Below are 18,251 nucleotides of genomic sequence, written 5' to 3'. Positions count from 1 at the left end.
CACTCTGTTTGATTCTTTGTGAAATGTTAGGTGATATGTATTTGAAATAATGAAATAATTTTATTGGAAATGTAATGCAAATCCACACTACCCCTTAGATAGGTTAACTTCCTTTAGGGAACGATAAAATCTAATCTGCTCACCATTGGTCTAGAAAGAAAGGCATAAACTTTGGGTTTGCCCCAGGTTTTGGGTTTCATCTCACCACTGTCTTGTGTATTGTGGCATCCCTTCCATGATATGTGCAACATATTTAGTTCCCCCTCAGAACTTAGTTTATGTCTGTGATATTCATGAAGTGTAACATTTTAAAAGTTAACCAACATCTAAACATCTTGATTTGACAGATGGTATTTCTCGAAATAAATGACATGAAACGATCACCAGAATGACTTAATAAAAACACTGTTTTTTTTTCTCTTTCCAAAACAGTTCTAAGAAGATAAATATGGTAAGCCCTTGACTTTCAACATCACTTTGTATAAGACTCTCAGGCAGTTGGCTGACATAAAAGATTCCCCAACTACAACCCTTAGGGATTCTGACTTAGCCAGTTAAAGATGAGTCTAGAAATAGATACTTTAACATTTAAGCTTTCAGGTCAATCAGATGGAGATGAGGCACACTTTAAGACTACCTAGTTCCTAGAGGGAAGTTCACTTTATAGTCAAACTACCTCTTCTTCAGTTTACAAAGATTATCCCAACGGTAGTTGACCCATTTTTACATATGTTAGTTTAAACAATGAGAAAGTAATGTTGAAGTCTAAAATAATACCATTCAGCATAGAGATATTGGAAGCAGGTGGGATGAAGGATCTCATATTCCAAATAGCAGTGGGGAATCTTGGGATTCAGCAACATTATGAAGTCACTGCTGTCTTGGGCTTAGAGGAGACCAAGGTAGCATTAAGGAACTAATATTCTTGACCAGGTTGGTACACATAAATAAATACAAAACAGAAAACGGCTACCATAGTAGTCTTGCATAGCAGACAAACAGGCAACATAGCAGACAAACAGGCAACATAGCAGACAAACAGGCAACATAGCAGACAAACAGGCAATGGAGGAGTATCACTGTGGAGACCCATATATGCTCTAAAGAAGAAAGAACATCTTGAGTCCTCTTCCTTCCTTTTGTCAGTAATTTTGCTAGGTTTTGCCCCCACTGGAAGGCAGATGACTGGATGTATCTGTAGATGCATGCCACGTCTGTCATCTCTTACCAACTTCTCAAGTTCAGTGTTGAGGTGGGACATGGCAAGTCATGGTGTGGGTTACACGGGCATACAAGGAACACAGTGGGGTCAGCCTTAATCCACTGTGTCATTAATACGTGCTAGGATCATGTGTGGCCGTCTTTTCCTTTTCCACATTATACTTGGTGTCCAGGAAAACTGAACACAAATCCCATGCCAGCATATCAGGCAGGTCTTGCTGTTTGATTTCAGCCACCGCCCACACATAGCTGGATTGATTGGTTCTAGAAGGCCACTGTCTAAGAAGATGTGTTTGTTTATTCACAGTGAACACTGTAAAGATAGTGTGCAGGATACGAAACAACTCATACAATAACAAAGCATCAAATAGAAACTTCCTGAAGGGAAGTACTTCAGAGATGATCTACTTCCAATACTGCAATTCTAAGAAAAATATTAATTCTAAGAATGAAAGGATATGAAAGTAAGTAAAAGTTGGAAACAAATTAACCCATTTCTCTGTTGTCATCAATATGCTAATACATGTCATGAGTCCCTGAGATCAATGACCTAAGACCGTATTTTTAAACTTATGAAACCATTCCGTCACTCAGCAAAAATTTATTTCCCAATTAGTCTAAACTCGGAACTCCTCAAGATGTTAGGTATATAGCCGCAGACAAAGCCAAAAGGAATCTGCTTGGACAATAGATTCAGTTGGAAGAAGTGAGTCATAAAGAAAAAGCAACAACAAGCACAGTGCCCTTTCTCAAGTTATTATCCAGTAATCATCCTCCAAGTTATCCCATAGTCCATCCAAAGAAATTGCCAGACTCCATCCAATTTGTCAGATTATATACTCTTTTCTTTTCGGAGTTCTGTTTGACTTTTTCCCTTCTCGATGCTTGAAAAATAAGGGGCAACTACATGTGCTATCTGTGGGTTCTGCAACCTCACTTTAATGCTTGGTGTGGTGATTAGAATAAAAATGCCCACATAGACCCCTAGGAAATGGCACTATTCGGAGGTGTGGCCTTGATGGCAGAAGTATGTCCCTGGGGTGGTGGGGGAGGGCTTGGAGGTTTCAGAAACGCAAGCCAGGCCTAGTGGCTCATTCTTCCTCTCTGCTGCCAGAAGCTACAGATATAGAACTTTCTGCCCTCTCCAGCACCAATGTCTGCCTGTACTCCTCCATGCTTCCTGCCATGCTGATACTGGAGTAGATCTCTGAACTGTAAGCCAGACCCACTTAAATGTTTTCCTTTATAAGGATTGCCTTGGTCGTGATGTCTCTTCACAGCAATAGAAACCATAACCAAGACTCTTGGTATTGCTTTTTTTTTCTGGGAAAATATCTCCTGTGACACTTCTTCTTTCATTTATTCCTGCAGTGTACCTTCATCCTTCCAAGCCGTGCTCCCAAGGACATATGTGAGAACAGAGAACTTGATCTCAAGGAACGTCAGGGTCAGGGTCTGCTTCTGGGAAATGAGAAGTATCGGTGACTTGTGCCTTCTCAGATTGTCATGAGGATTAAAGGGATGAATCCACACAATTCACTCAGAACACTGCCTGGCATAGTGCTTACCAACTGCCAGTCTACATTCTACCTCTTAGCCCCAAGTTTCAAAAGTTTCAAGGAGTCACTGATGCCTTGGGGCAAATTCCAACCTGCTTAGCACAGCCAACATAGCCTTTTAGGATCTGGATCATGATTTGCATCTGGGCTTATTCTCTTATGTCTTCTTTTCTAGAACCGTATTTGGTCCCTATCTTGTATACCTCTAAGCACTCTGATTCCTCCACATTGGGCCTTCACCTTTGTGGCAGCCATTATTGTCTTTAAGAATTAGTATAATTAGATCAAATGATGTGTTTCTCATTAGAATCAGATGAAGTATTGTGTTTGGTGAGTGTATGTTTTATTTCTGAGACTGGGTCCTTACCAAATAGCCAAGGCTGGCTTCCAACTCACAGCCTTCTTGCGTCAACCTCCCTCTATGCTGGATTATAGTCAGTGCACCATCTTTACCTCCATTCTACTGTGTCATTTGGAAAGATTTACCCAAACTCTACTGAAAACCCCAAACCCCAGGTGGTCACACTCACCCTTTTGCCTACAATGCTGAAAATGTATGAGAATCTAGTGGAGAAGCCAATGTGGAAATCGAGTTTGAGTGAGAGCTGATCAGTGTCCCACACACCTAAGAGTCTAAAAGGAGAAAACAGGGCTGATTGATGGTCAGACAGCTCAGTGCCCAGTTTGCTTGCTACCCAGTCTAATCATCTGAGTTGAATCCCTGAGACCCACATGGTTGAAGGAGAGGACCTACAATTTGTCCTCTGACATCCACACATCTTCATATACATGTGACTCACACAGGCACACATACTATATGAATCCAGTAATAAATAAATACATAAACTTAAAACTTTAAGGAAAATTCAGGTGCATTACAGAGTCTGGAGGTGACATCAGTCCAATCTGTCAGCATTAACTAGGTTTCTGAGGAGGAACACAATCAATAGACGATATTACAGAGGGCTATTATTACATTGGCTCACATAACACTCGTGGGATTGTTTAACAATGGACGCTCATAGAGAGGCTGAGAATCCAGTATGCATCAGCTGTTCCAATCCAATCTCAATGATCTGTAGCAATTATGGTCACATTTTATTTTTCTTATCATTATATTTTCATTTTCACCTCTTTTGAAAAGTTACATTTTAATTGGCATAAACCAGACTGTATTTCAGTACGGCATGATGTTTAGGCGGATGCCCACATGGTGAATGGTGAAATCAGAGCACAGGGAATTTCTATCAAAGCAAGCATGTGCTGTTTGTGACTCTAATATGTTTAATCTTCTCTTTAAAGTCCATATGATTGATGATTATAGTCATCCCACTGTGCCCTGGAACACTAAAATGCAAGCCTTCTATTTGATTATATTAACTGTATTCTTGAACCTACCTACCAGTTATTTTTCTCCCCATCTCATCATCCTCCCCTGCCTCAAGTGAGACATTACACTTTTGACTTCTAAGAGGTCAATTTCTGTAGCTCCCTCATATACCTTAGAGTGTGATATAATATAGACCTTCCTGTCCTTGACTTGTTTCACTGAACATAGTGTCTTCCACCCTCACCAATGTGCCCAATTTCTTTGCTTTTAAGTGGGAGTCTCAACTCCAGTCTCGTCCAGGCAAGTCTGTAGCTGAGCATCTTCTTGCCTTGCCTTTCCAAGCACTTGGAGCACAGGTGTATGCTTCCATACATAGCTCTCAATGGACGACAGGTTGATTCCACACCTTGGCTGTTACAAATTGTGCTGCAAGGAAGACAAGTGCACAGATGTCCCCTTGACATTGGGCTCTCCTTCAATTTCACACACACACACACACACACACACACACATACACGCACACACAAGTGAGATTACAACATTGTATGGAAGTACTGTGGTGGATTATCATTGACCATTAAATATAGTTAAATCCATGGTGAGATCACCTATTGAAATTTACAGCGAGAGAGGAGAGTAAGAACTGAGTCCTTGGGAGTCAGTGCTTAAAGTCACGTGGTGTCACAGAGAACAACAAGGGGACTTGAAATGAAGAAAGGGACTAAATCTTGAAATGAGGAAAGAATATGCAAGTGAAGGAAAGGGTTTCTTGAGAGGGGGGCAGCAGGTGATCCTGTGTCCTGCCCTGGAACTCAGTGAAAACATGACTGGGTCTATTGGCTTGTCATCAGTGGTGATGCTGTTCTTTTCAGCACTAATCATTTAACTAGCTATTTAGAGTTTTTCTCTCCACTAGCAATGACACTAAAAGTCCAAAAATACAGTGCAGGGGCTGGATAAGAATCAAGGTGCAGAGGCTGTGTACAGAATACTCTGTCAAGAGATGGTGCCCCAGAAGAGACACAGAACAACAGTTAAATAGTTGAAAGGGTGGTGTGGGACTCATGTGCACTTGCATTCTGAGGAATTTAATGCAGCAATGAAGTTGTAATAAATGGGGGTTGGTACAAGTAGGAGCCTCAAGGAGTCTACTTCATTTACATGTAGGCTCTACATTTTACTCTCCCAACTCTCAGGGTTGGCAAATGATTTCTGATAAAGAGCTAAGACCTAGGGCCATGGGCAAATAAATTGCACAGAAGTGCAGTCTGTGTTTACTATTCTTTGCTGGCCAGGTTCAGATCAAGAATAGACTTTCAATGGGATGTGGTAGGGAGTGACTGGAGACTGAGGCTGAAGCTATATAGTAAAACTTTCTCAAAGAAAACAAAAAATGATACTCCAACACCTACAATGACATTAAATATGCAAACTTTGAGATCTGGAGAGACGTCTCAGCAGTTAGTAACATTTATTATTGCTGCAGAAGAACAAGAGCGTGACTCCCCAGCACCCACATGACAACACACACTGTGTAACTAATGTTTCAAGGGAATCTAATGAGCACCTCTGCTCTTCTCAGGCACATGGCACATAGACATACATGCAAGCATGAGAACAACACACATATTCATAATAAAAAATAAATTATTTTTTAAACCCTCTAATATACTGTTAGGAAGCCTTAGGCTTTGCTCTTTCAAAACATTGTCTCCAAGGAGTCACTGACGAATACTGAATGCACCATGGCACATTTTGAGTGACATTTCTGACGAAAGTATATGCCACTAGTGCTTGTAAGGAGAAGTATTGGGTTGCTATTCCTCTGGGAAGGCTGAGGTATTTATCATCTCCTGAACAATCAGTTGTGGGGCCGTGGGGAGGTGAATTCAGGAGCCTGCATAGTAATATTTAACTCAACAAGTGTTAAATTTATTCCATATTGAATCACATTGAAACTGGTTGCCAAAATTGCTCCATGGAGGAACCATGAACTTTTCTATGGCAATGACTGTGAACTTTTCTTCAATGCAGTTTCAACTTCTAGTCCAGTGTCCGACACTTGTTGGATCTCAATAAATACTGAAAAAAATGAATAAGGTAATAAATTGATAAGCAAAATGACCAGAATTATTAAAATTAGAGAGGTTATAAACACATCACAGTTTATATAAAGTTGTTCACATTACATTGCATAGATTGTAAAATATCCCTAGATTCAAATCTTAAAATTTCACCTGTGATAACCTCACGTGTCCTCTGTGCGTGTGTGTGTGTGTGTGTGTGTGTGTGTGTGTGCAATTATAGGCAGATAAATGGCAAATAGATAGTATAATAGACCTGTGCCAGAACATTCTTGCTTCTATTCCTTTCCCTTAGTGTTGTGAAGGTTCTACTCTTAAGAAACTCTTTGTTTGGCTTAGATGTTTTATCAATAAGAGCAATAATGCACATGTTATTATGCTCATGCATTAGAATAGATTCCATACCTCAAGCACTAGTGTGTGTAATTTCATAAATGTAACCACTGAAATTTTTTGCATTATAGGTGAGAGATGAGGCTTATAGAAACCTAGTGGTTGTCAGGATCACAGGACTAGGAAATAATGAGAGATGAACAGCCAGCTAGACTTCTTAATGTTAAGACTGGGCAGATGCTTCCATTGACAGAGAGCTTGCTTTGCAAGTATGAAGACCTGACCCCATGAAAAAGAAAGGCAAACGTTGTGGATCTTATAATCCTAGTTCTGGAAAGATGGAGACAATAAATATGTGAAGTGTGCTGCCCGGCCAGCCCAGCCTATTTCAAGATTTCTACGGCAGCAGATAACCTTATCCTAACGAAACAATGTGGGTAGCAGCTAAGGAACAACTCAGGTTGGTCACTGTCCTACACACACTCACACACACAATATACACACATTTACACATGCATACACATACAGAACTCTCACACACATCACACACACAAACACACATACACACATGAGCATATACACATTCATACACACATACACATTCACACACATACATACACACCGCACCTGTTCACACGCACATTTACACATGCACACACATTCATACACACATACACACACCACACACATTTACACACACACACATACACAAACACACATTCACACACACATGAGCATACACACTCACATACACACATACACTCACAAATTCACACACATACACACTCACACATGCACTCATTCATACATATGAGCATACATACACACATAAATAATTGGTTTTAATCACTATGAGCCCATCATACTATCCCTAGAAGTTTAGAGCCCTAATGTAGTGAATGTCTGGCCATGACGGTGCAGGTCTAGGAGTCAGAGGGAGGCTGAACAGAAGGAAACCAGGACAGCCATTAAGTACTGGCAAGTACAGGCTCTGGGAGTGGAGTAGGTCAGAGGCTGCCCAGAAATTAGACTAAGCTCCAGGGATGGACTTGACAAGGACCCTGTGGGCAGCACCTTGTTCTGGGCTTGCCCTGTTCCACCAGTGCTCTCTCCCGAAAAATAATTCATGATGCAAGAAGGGCAGCCATGCCTTTAGGAGCCAGGACAGTAGGAAAAATGGTGTGTACCCTCTAGAATTGTTCTGGATGTGTTTCCAAAGCTTGTGATGGTCTCAAGCAACACCAGGTTTCTTTGTTCAGGATCCTGACTTCATTTCAGAGACAAAAGCTTGCTTTACTAGTTTACAGATGTGAATGATGTGGCAGAATGCTCTGCAGGAGAAAAACCTGGACGTCTGCATATAAGCCAGTCTGATATTCTCAGCAGATGCATTACACTTGTTAGAAATACTCAATGTATATGTATGTATTTACTCACTAATGGATATGCATTTTCTTGGCTCTCCCTACCTTCTTCCCTTCATCCTTTAAGCTTCAGGAATTAGTGTATGATTTATTTCCCTTCTCAATGTTCCTACCCAGCAAACCAATGTGATTGGCAGCAGATGCTGCTCTGGAAACCTGGTAGAAATATGTGAAAGGCATTGGGGGCTGAATCCACTTAGCTGCTTTGCCCATTTTGACAAAGCTACCAGGAGATTGTGAGGGAGGGAATTTTATTCCATGTGTCACTGGAAGCTCCTAAAAAAGTGAAAGTAAGGTTTCCTTCGACTTGGCCCAGTTGTCAGTTTACCTGCTATCCACAAAACTCAAGGATATGGTAAAGGGATTGCATAACCTCAAGAAATGAAGGCAGATTGTTTGTACACCATCAGCTTCACTTCTGCCGTGTGGAAGCAATTGGCATGCACATAATGGCTTTCTTGCCTCATCAGGCCAAGGAGCCTGGTTCTTATTTTGAGAGAGAAAGAAATCATGTGTCTTTCCACCAGGCATAAAGGAGATGGGATAAAATTGGAGACTCCCAGGAGGTCTGGAGAGAAGTTGATCTGAAAATTGTGATCAAATATTTTCCCCATCATGTTTAAATGGGTTAACAGAAAAGGCTGTGTGTGGAATGTGTCCGGCCTTCTTTTCACTTGATACTCAAATGCTCATGGTTTGACCCATCTTAGCAACTGCCATCTCCACTCAAAGGAGGATGAAGGGTGTTTCATTGGTTTTGTGCTGATAATATTTATTTTTAAGTTTTTTTGGATGGAGACTTAAAGACTTAGGTACAGGGAAGACAGCTCAGTCAGTAGGAAGTGTTGGTGACACAAACATGAGGACTGGTCTTTGCATCCCAGTATCCATTTAGAAAGCTGGAAGTGCTCCTATCATCCCAGTGATGAGGAAGCGTCAGACAGATCTCTGGAATTTGCTGCCAGCCAGTGCAGCCCAATAAATGATTTCATGGTCCAAAGGAGACCCTGCCTCGGTGAAAGAAGGCAGGAATCTGTGAGCTCAGTAGATAGAAGCTCTTTCTGGGCAAACCTGATGGAGAGCCCCTGAATGCATGTAGGAGAGGACCAATGTCTGAAAGTTGTGCTCTGAGCACATGCGCATCACAAAGCATGTGTGCATGCTCATACACATGCACAGAAAGAGGTTCTTTTAAAATTATAAAAGTAAGGTGGAGGGTGATTGAGATTGAGGAAAAAAGCTAACATTAAAGTCTGCCTTCCACAAAAAGGAACACACACACACACACACACACACAAACACACACACACACACACACACACACACACACGTGGGCAAACAGATAGAAACAGATAGAGAGGGACAGAGATGGAGAAAATAAAATTTTCACTTGTGTCTGATTAGTTTGATTTTGTTGTGTGTTGTGGCTGTTACATTATTATTATTATTATTATTATTATTATTATTATTATTTGTCTCTAGAATGCCAATCATCCTGTTTCCTCTCTTGGTTTCTCCCTCTAATTCTTCCCTGTCCCTTTCAGAATGTTATTTGTTGTTCTGTATAGACATTTCCCAACTTTATTCCTGTGTATTCACTCAGTACATACTTGCAATCCATTAGGCAAATGCCAGACAGTGGGGTGCAGGTGGGGGACAAAGAGATAGGGACAAAGAATGACCACTCTGTTCCTGTTGCTGGGGGGCCTGCAGATACTCCTGAAGTGTTTGAAAAACCAAAGCATATGGATGACAAACAAGCTGAAACATATTTCATCACTAGGAATATTTGTACACTAGCAGAAGATAAACACTATGGGTTATTTCACCTAAAACAAATTCCACCTCTACATAGCTTCACAGAAAACTTCAGGGTTTACAAGAACCCCATGGCATCTATCTAGCCAGAGACTCCAGATTAAAAACAGCTGTCTTCAAAAATAGAATAAGTTAGCCTGTGTGGGGTGCATAGCATTCCTGTGGATGATCACTTCTAGGAGCCTTTGGAAGTGTGGTAATGGTCACATCCACCTTCCCTTGGCTCTGCTTGTGCGGGTGCCAGGCTCATGTGACCCTTTGACCCAAAGTAAGGGCACATCTACATCCTGATTGTAGGACCTGAGAGGGATCTCAGATCCTGTTAAGCACAAGAGTTACTGGGTAATAAGCCTCAAAATATAAAGCAGATAGTCTATGTGTCACACACACAAATGCACATATGCATGCATGCACACATGTACACACACACACAGAGAGAGAGAGAGAGAGAGAGAGAGAGAGAGAGAGAGAGAGAGAGAGAGAGAGCACAGAACATGTTAAGAGTTTGAAAAACATAGAAATTATGTATAAAAAGGAGCCCTGCTGTGGAAGATACATTAATAGCTGTAGGATGGTAAAACTAAACGCTGCTTGGAGGATGTTTCAAATTGACTTCTGGTTAAATATAGTAAATATAGCCATGTGCTCAGTGGAGTGATGTCAGAGTTTCAGAATTAAGATGGTAATGTTCACTTAACTGCCCTAAAACAGTATACAAATTTGCATGAGGTCACCTTACTATAACAACAAAGACCAATCGATGCAGCTGCACCTGGGTAGGTGTACTTTGACATAAGATAAGGTCTGTTCCTCCTGGGCATTCACATTCCAAAGAAAAATGTCCATAAACTAATTTCTGAACCAAATTCACACTTAGAATAATTAATTGTAAACTGCTCCTTCCCCACAGAGTCACCAACATCTGGGTTTCATTGAGATATTGGGTAATTACTACACTGGTTGCTTCTTCCACACACATGCTAAATGTGTCTCTTTATTCTGCTTAATATATCATCAGCTCATTTCAATAAACCTTCAGATGAAAGGGAAGTGTTTCCCTTTGTCTGTCTAACCTACAGTCACACTAATAAAAAGGATGCACACATCAAGTGACCTTCTAGTCCCCAGGGAATCAATAAGCAATGCATAGAGACAAAAAGGTCCTGTAAGGGAACATGGGCACCGGGACTCCTCTGTATGTGTCACTTAGGAATGGACTTGTTCAAGCTGCTCACACCACACCAAAGAAGATATGAGCAGTTGTAGAATGGGAAAATTAAATGCTAGCTGGAGGAGGTATGATTTCTAGTTAAATATTGTAAATACAGCAGTGCATTCAACTCTTCTCTGGGCAAAAGACAAACTCAAGAGACAAAGAAGTGCCCATGACTAGACATTACAAATGTTGAAATGGACTTTCCAATATAGGCAAAACAATTCATGACTCTGGATACTGAAGATAGAGGATAACCATAATCCCCTGAAAGCAATAAGAGGATGGATCCTCAGGCAGTCAGACTGAGATATTCTTCAATAATATGTCAGCAAGATAATAGCTAATTTTCTCTTCAAATAGCCATGTAAAAAACAAATAATTTAAACAAACATTAAGAGGTAGAGCATAAGTGATTGAATTCTTTAGACATATTCACTTTAAAAGTTTCCGTACAAGTATCTATTCTATGCTGAGAATACTACCTTACACCTACCTTCCTCATGTTATATATTCACCCATGATTTCATGTATCTACATATAATGGTGAAGTTACAGTGAGAGAAAACATAACACTTGTATTTCTGAGACAGGTTTAATTTGCTCTCCACGACAGTTAACCATTTCACTATGATCACAATTCTCTTCCTCTTTAAGGCTGACAAAGCCCACTGTATACATTTGTATACTTTTTTTTATCCCTTCCAATGCTGCTGGACATCCAAGTTGAGTCCCATAATTTAGCTGTTGTGAACAGCGCTGCAAGAATCAGGAAGGCAGAAGTGTGTCTATGACATGGTGTCCTGGGGTCCTTGAGGAAAACATCCAGGAGTGGTATAGCTAGGGTGCTTATGAATCACGACAGTGACCAGCACGGCACATTGACCCTAAGATGTAGTAGTGACACACATACCTTGATAGTTCGGTGATACCTGTCAGCTCTCTGAACAATAGCTCAACAAGACAGACATCACGCCTGGTACTGAAAAGTTGTTTGTTTTCTTAAGGACTGCGATTTTGATTTTGACCAGGGTAAAAAATGGAATCTCAATGGAGCCATTGACTTTGATTTGCATTTCACTGATGGCCACTGAGGTTGAACGTTTTTAAATGTTTGTTGAACTTGTAGTTAATCTTTTCAAAACTGTCCACTTCATTAAACCACTTGTTGATTAAGTTGTTTGGTTTTTGTATTATTTGGTTTTTGTTGTTGTTGTTGTAGTTTTGTATAGTCTAGATATTAATCTGTTGGATATGTAGCTAACAGATATTTTGTTCCATTCTATGCACTGTCTCCCTCTCTTAACTTGGCTAACTTTTTCTTTTGTCTCACAAAAGCTTTCAAATTACATACCGGTACAAAACCACTTAGTTGTCTAGGTTAGAAGGCCTGATGTAAACCCTGATATAAGCTACAGCTGTAGCTACCTGAGTTTTTACAAAGATGCAAAGAAAAAAAATACACATTCAAGGAAATATTTTCTCTTAAAAAAAAAAAATGGTTCTTGGAAAACTGGATATCCACACATCGAAGAATAATGTTATATCTCTGTTGCTCACCTGGCTTTAAAAAAATCACCTCCGTGTGGATCGACAACCTTAAAATAAGACCAACTCTGAAGCTGCTGTATGACAAAAGGAGGGCGAAGACTTCAAGACAAAGATGAATGTGAAAACTCTTTGAAAAGGACTACCATTTCTCAGGAAATAAAGCCAACAATGGAAAATTGCACTTTTAGAAATCCAATTGTATACTTCTTTTAACTGGAAACATGTATATAAAACAAGATTGATGAAAACTGATTTCCACTCTCCCTGCAGCTATCGTGTGTGGGGTAGGACTTTGTTCTTACTTTCTTCCCTTCTTCATGCTGATTTTTTTTTTCTTTCTTGAGCACAGTCAAGTGTCAGGCATGCTGCTGCGGTCTCTGTGAGTTCATATGTGTATCAACTCTGTTGTGCTTCAAAAATGCTATTTCTTTTAAGATCACCCAACACGTCTGGCTACTGTAGCCTTTCCACTTCATCTTCAGCATAGATCCCTGAGCCTTGGGGCAAAATATATGACAGATATACACAGTTAAGGGTTGAGCACGCCCACATCTCTTATTGCATGTTGTTTAGTTGTGAATTATCATTCATAGAAGATGCTACTTTGCTGAGGGTGAAGTGGTACCATGTACATCAGTCACATTCAAGAAAAAAGAACATAAAATTGTGTAGCTTGGGTGGTATTGGGGGTAAATCTGGGGTAAGTTGGGTAATTGCAAACTGTATAGTAAAAATACAGTCTATTAAATTTGCAGGGAATTAAAAGAGACTGGAAAAAATAAAATTGGATAAATAAAGATAGAATATAAAACAGTGAGGTTTTATTATATAAGTACTATACACAATAAAGACATATGACAGTAATCAGAAAGTGCTGGAAGGCTCCTTTCAAAATATAAGTCCATCTGTTCATTTCTCACAATCCCAGCCACTTATACCTTGTTCAGACAAATGTCCTTATGCCTGGATCATCAACAGGAGCCTTATAGTTGATCATCTTGCCTCCATTTCTCAACATTCCATCTTGGATTCACAGTTAGACTGATCCTGAAAAACTACAAGTCAGATCATATTATTTCATAGTTAACAACTTACTGAGTAAATTTAATGCATTTCACATGACCCTCCTGGCCATCCATTCTACCGTCACCTACATTAATCTTCTTCTCTCTGAAAGATATTTGCTGGGTGAAATAGTACAATCTTGTCCCCAAACAGCAGTTTCTTGTGTTATGCCATAAAGTGGTATTGGATGATATAGAGTTAAAAAAAAATAGCTTCTGTGGTAGATAAGCAACCACAGTGAGAGATTTCACATTCTTCCAGGAAGGAGAAAAATACTCAACCCAGCATAGCTAACAAGTTTAATCTCAACTGTAGGACAATTCTGCTAGTCTGTAAAAAAGAAAAGCTGCACAGCAGGCGAGCTGTAAATCTTGGCAGCTGCCCAGAGGAGGGAGATGGAGGAGAGAAAGCCACGGCTTTTGAAGTACACAGAGATGTAACCAGCAACCATGTGACAAATGAGAGGAAGGCTCTTTCTTAAGATTCCACTCATTAGCTGGTGCTTTTGGTCTCCCTTGCATATGATGGGAGGGTGCTAACGTATGTAGGAGGTGAAAGGTTGGCTGAAGGTTAGGATTCTCCAGTAGTCCAGTTTGCAAGGCAAATGTACCCTGAGAGGATGGAGAACTTGCTGGTGATGTCGCTTCCAAGAATCTGCAGGCTCTGTAAGGAACTACTCAAATGTGCAAATATAATAACTGTAAGTCCTGTGAATTTGTTGTTTCAGCAAGCCAGATATAGGTCTAGAGTTACCCAGATGACAGCCCTCTGGACATGTTTAAAATTTATTATCTAGATTATGTTAACTATGATAAAAAAGACATATCCTGAACATGAGTGGGACCATACAGGGGGCTGGGGAATAGGGCAGCATCGAAAGGAGAAAGCTAGTTTAACAGGAGCATTCATTACTCTCTGCTTCTAGATTGCAGATACAAAGTGACCAGCTAATTCAATTTTCTGTCACCACGACTTCCTCACTATGATGGACTAAATTACAAGCTAAAAGAAATCCTCCCATTGTGTCTTAGTTAGTTAATTTCATTGCTATGAAAAGACACCGTGACCAAGGCAACTCTTATAAAGGCAAATATTTAATTGGGCTGGCTTATACTTTCAGAGGTTCAGTTCATTATCATAGCATGAAGCATTGCAGCCTACAGGCAGACATGATGCCAGAGGAGCTAAGAGTTCTACAGCTTGATCTGAAGGCAGCCAGGGGGAGGGATTGTCTTGAATTGGCCAGAACTTGAGTACTAGGTGACCTCAAAGGCCTCACAGTGATACACTTCCTCCAACAAGGCCACACCCACTGCAAGAAGGCCACACCTCCTAATAGTGCCACTCCCCGTGGGCCAAGCATGTACACATCACCACATGTCCTCACATTGTTTTTGTCGCATGTGTTGTCATGACAACAACACAGTATCTATTATAGTGGCATGTTGTGGATAGCCTCGGGGCTAATTATATTTGATATAAATTCCATTCTCCTATGAGTGGTTGTGAACAAGGAATGAGTCAGCACTCAGGTGATTTCCTATAAACCTGCTTCCTACCTTAATTTGTGAAATAAAGGAGAGCTGATGATTGGACAGATAAAGGGAAGGTGGAGGGGAAGGTGGGGGGAGAGAAGAAGGAGAAAATGGAAGAGGGAGAGGAGGCAGAGGAGAAGGAAGAAGAAGAAAAGCGGGGCAGAAGCACATGGTCTGGAGAAAATGAAAGTTCTAAGGGGTCTCATAGATGTGGAAAATGATAGTATAGTGGTAGATCTGCCCAGTCTAGGCACATAGCATGTATTCATATGCATTGAGTCATGTTTGCATTGCTGGGGCATATTTGGGTTGGAGATTTACCGCAAGTATGGCATCCTTTCTTTGGCCTATTGGTTCCCTTTCTGTCATGAATAAATAGATAGAGATTTACTTGCCACTAGGAAAAGTAACACAGGAAATTTATTTTAAAATAAAATGTATGAAGCAGAAAACAAGTGTGTGTGTGTGTGTGTGTGTAAATTTATTTTTGATATTTCTTTCTCTTTAATATCTGAAAATTTTCCTCATAAAAAGTTGAAAATAAATTCTTGACATATAACGATTTCTTTAAATAGACACAAAAGCTGCATGTTGTATAATCTGAGAAGCCACATGTTTTTTCTGACTAACTTATATGATTCATGCATTCATTAAATGAACCAGTTTGTTCCAACACAATAAATTGAGCCTTAAAATGAGTATCTACCTATCTACCTTGCTTTCCCTCTTCTTCAAAGGGCACATGGTACAAGCAGCTCTATTACTAACTTGAGCAATATTGTATTACTTCTTACCTTAGCACTCTAAACTGAGGACTATAAATGATACCATTTGGAGACAGTGGTGGGGAGGGAATATGTGAAAATGTGTCTGTAAGAGTCTGTATGCCAATGTATTAGAGACATCACATTTTAGAATTTAGAATTGTCCTAAAGAAACAAGTTCAGCAGGATCTCTGCTTACCAACATCAGAAGAAGAGATTCGCAAGAGCTATTTCAGTTTACTAAAGCCAGCCCTCCATGACTATAGAACAGTATACCCCACCACACGCACACACACACACACACACACACACACACACACACACACAGAGGAAAGGAGATCTGACTATAAGGGGCACGTGCCTCTGCCGAGCTCGGTATCTCCAGGGGTCCCTTATGTACACTCATATCAGAAGATCCTAGTGTTAGAAGGAAACACTGGATTCTGGAGTTGACTTATAAAAAAAGGTTGTAATCAGCAGTCAAACACAAATTCTACACTCATGCTCATTCACACACAGTTTCCAAAGACAAGAGAGGACAGTCTATTCAAGTATCTACTATGGCAAATCCAAGGTGATATGGTTTTGTATGATGTAACCTTGGACCTCTGCACTGAATCCCATTCAATAATGGTGAGCATTTACTTATACCAAATCCTATGCCAGAAATAAAGAACAAAAAGTAACACTATTTTTTTGCCCCAGAAGAGCTCAGAATTTAGAGGCTATAAAGAAGTAAAAGTAGCACCAGGCTATAACGGGTTCAGTGATAACTTAAAGGTTAGCATAGGTCAGAAGCTATAATGGAACCACCTCCAGGGGAGCCAGTGTGGAATAATTAAAAACAAAAAACCCTCCCTCCCTCCCTCCCTCCCTCCCTCCCTTCCTTCCTCTCTTCCTTCTCCTCTTCCTTTATTTTTCCTCTCAAAACACAGTTCCTCTGTGTAGCCCTGGCTGTCTCTGTAGACCAGGCTACCCTCAAACTCACAGAGCTCTGCCTGCCTCTGCCTCCTAAGTGCTGGGATTAAAGGCATGTGTCACCACTGCAAGGCTCAAGAGCCTCTTAAAGGAAAAGTTGGAGATTGTTGGATAAAGAAAGAAAAAGCTACGTGATCAAAAAATGAATATCTGAGGATATTGAGGTAAGATGATGCATAGTCTGGCAAGGAAACAGCACAGCGGCATGAAAGTTGGATGGAAGGTAGGGTTAAGGTGAGGAGGTGCAGGAAAATGAGGTCCAATGGGAAACTGGCTAGATAGAAGAGTGTATTAGAAAAATCCTTGCCATATAGGGTTCTTAGTAGATCTCAAGTAAAATGTACATGGTCAAATCTTTACGTATGAGCAGACCTAGATGTGCATAGTCAGCATATATATGTTTAAATACATCAAATATTCTCATTGGTTAATCTTCTGGTAGCACACCTGGTCAAGGATAGGGAAAAAAAAACTGCCAAGAACAACCCCAAGGACAGGCTACTGAAGGGAGTTAGTGACAGTAATTCTGAACACAGCTTGTTTCCTGGGACTCTGTTCTGCCTTCACCTGAACCTTGAGAATCTATTTCTGGCCCAAGAACGAGAGAAAATGTAATGGGGATAGAGGAGTACAAAATTTAAAACCTAATAATGCTCTTTTATTTTTCAATACCTTCAAAATGTTGAGACACTGACAGGCATGGTGACACACCTTTAATTTCAGCACTTAATATCCAAAGGCAGGCAGATCCCTATGAGTTTGGGTCTAACTTTATTTACATAGTGAGTTTTAGGAAAGCCAGGGCTACAGAGTCAGACCCAGTCTCAAAGATAGTAACAACACCAACAAGAACCATATAAACTCTCTTACTTAGAGTCATCTCTGAATGAATACAGACAGTCATTCTCCCACTGTTCTTCCACCTGACCGTGGGACCTGAGACACAAGGAGAAAATGTAATTGATCGTGTTGCCTATGTGCTACAACAGCAGCATCAGGAAGGGTCCAAGTGTTAGAGCAGGAGAGGTAGTGAGCAAGACAATTATGTACCTTTAAAGAGTCCAGGTGCTGAATGTTCATAAACTCAGGTAAGCTACCCCCCTGGGATTCCCACCAACAGAGGACTGAAAGAATATTCACACCAGGTGCCCGCTAAAGAAGACCAGGAGGATCACACAGTCTAATGGAATGCTAGCATAGCTCATCTGGCCTTGTATGTGAGGGTAGGAGAAACCCGGGTTTACAGATGAAACCTTCCACTTTGGGCAGCACCAAAACCATTGTTGTGTTACTCAACTCCATGCCAGTTTCAGCTGCCCAGCAAACGTGCAGTCAGCTGAGCTTCAGTTGTTTTCAAATACGCTGCAAGGAGCTAT

Source organism: Mus pahari, chromosome 1, assembly GCF_900095145.1.
Source record: "Mus pahari chromosome 1, PAHARI_EIJ_v1.1, whole genome shotgun sequence".
Taxonomy (NCBI): Eukaryota; Metazoa; Chordata; class Mammalia; order Rodentia; family Muridae; genus Mus; species Mus pahari.
The sequence above is the reverse complement of the archived record's forward strand: the minus strand, read 5'-3'. Positions refer to the sequence as shown.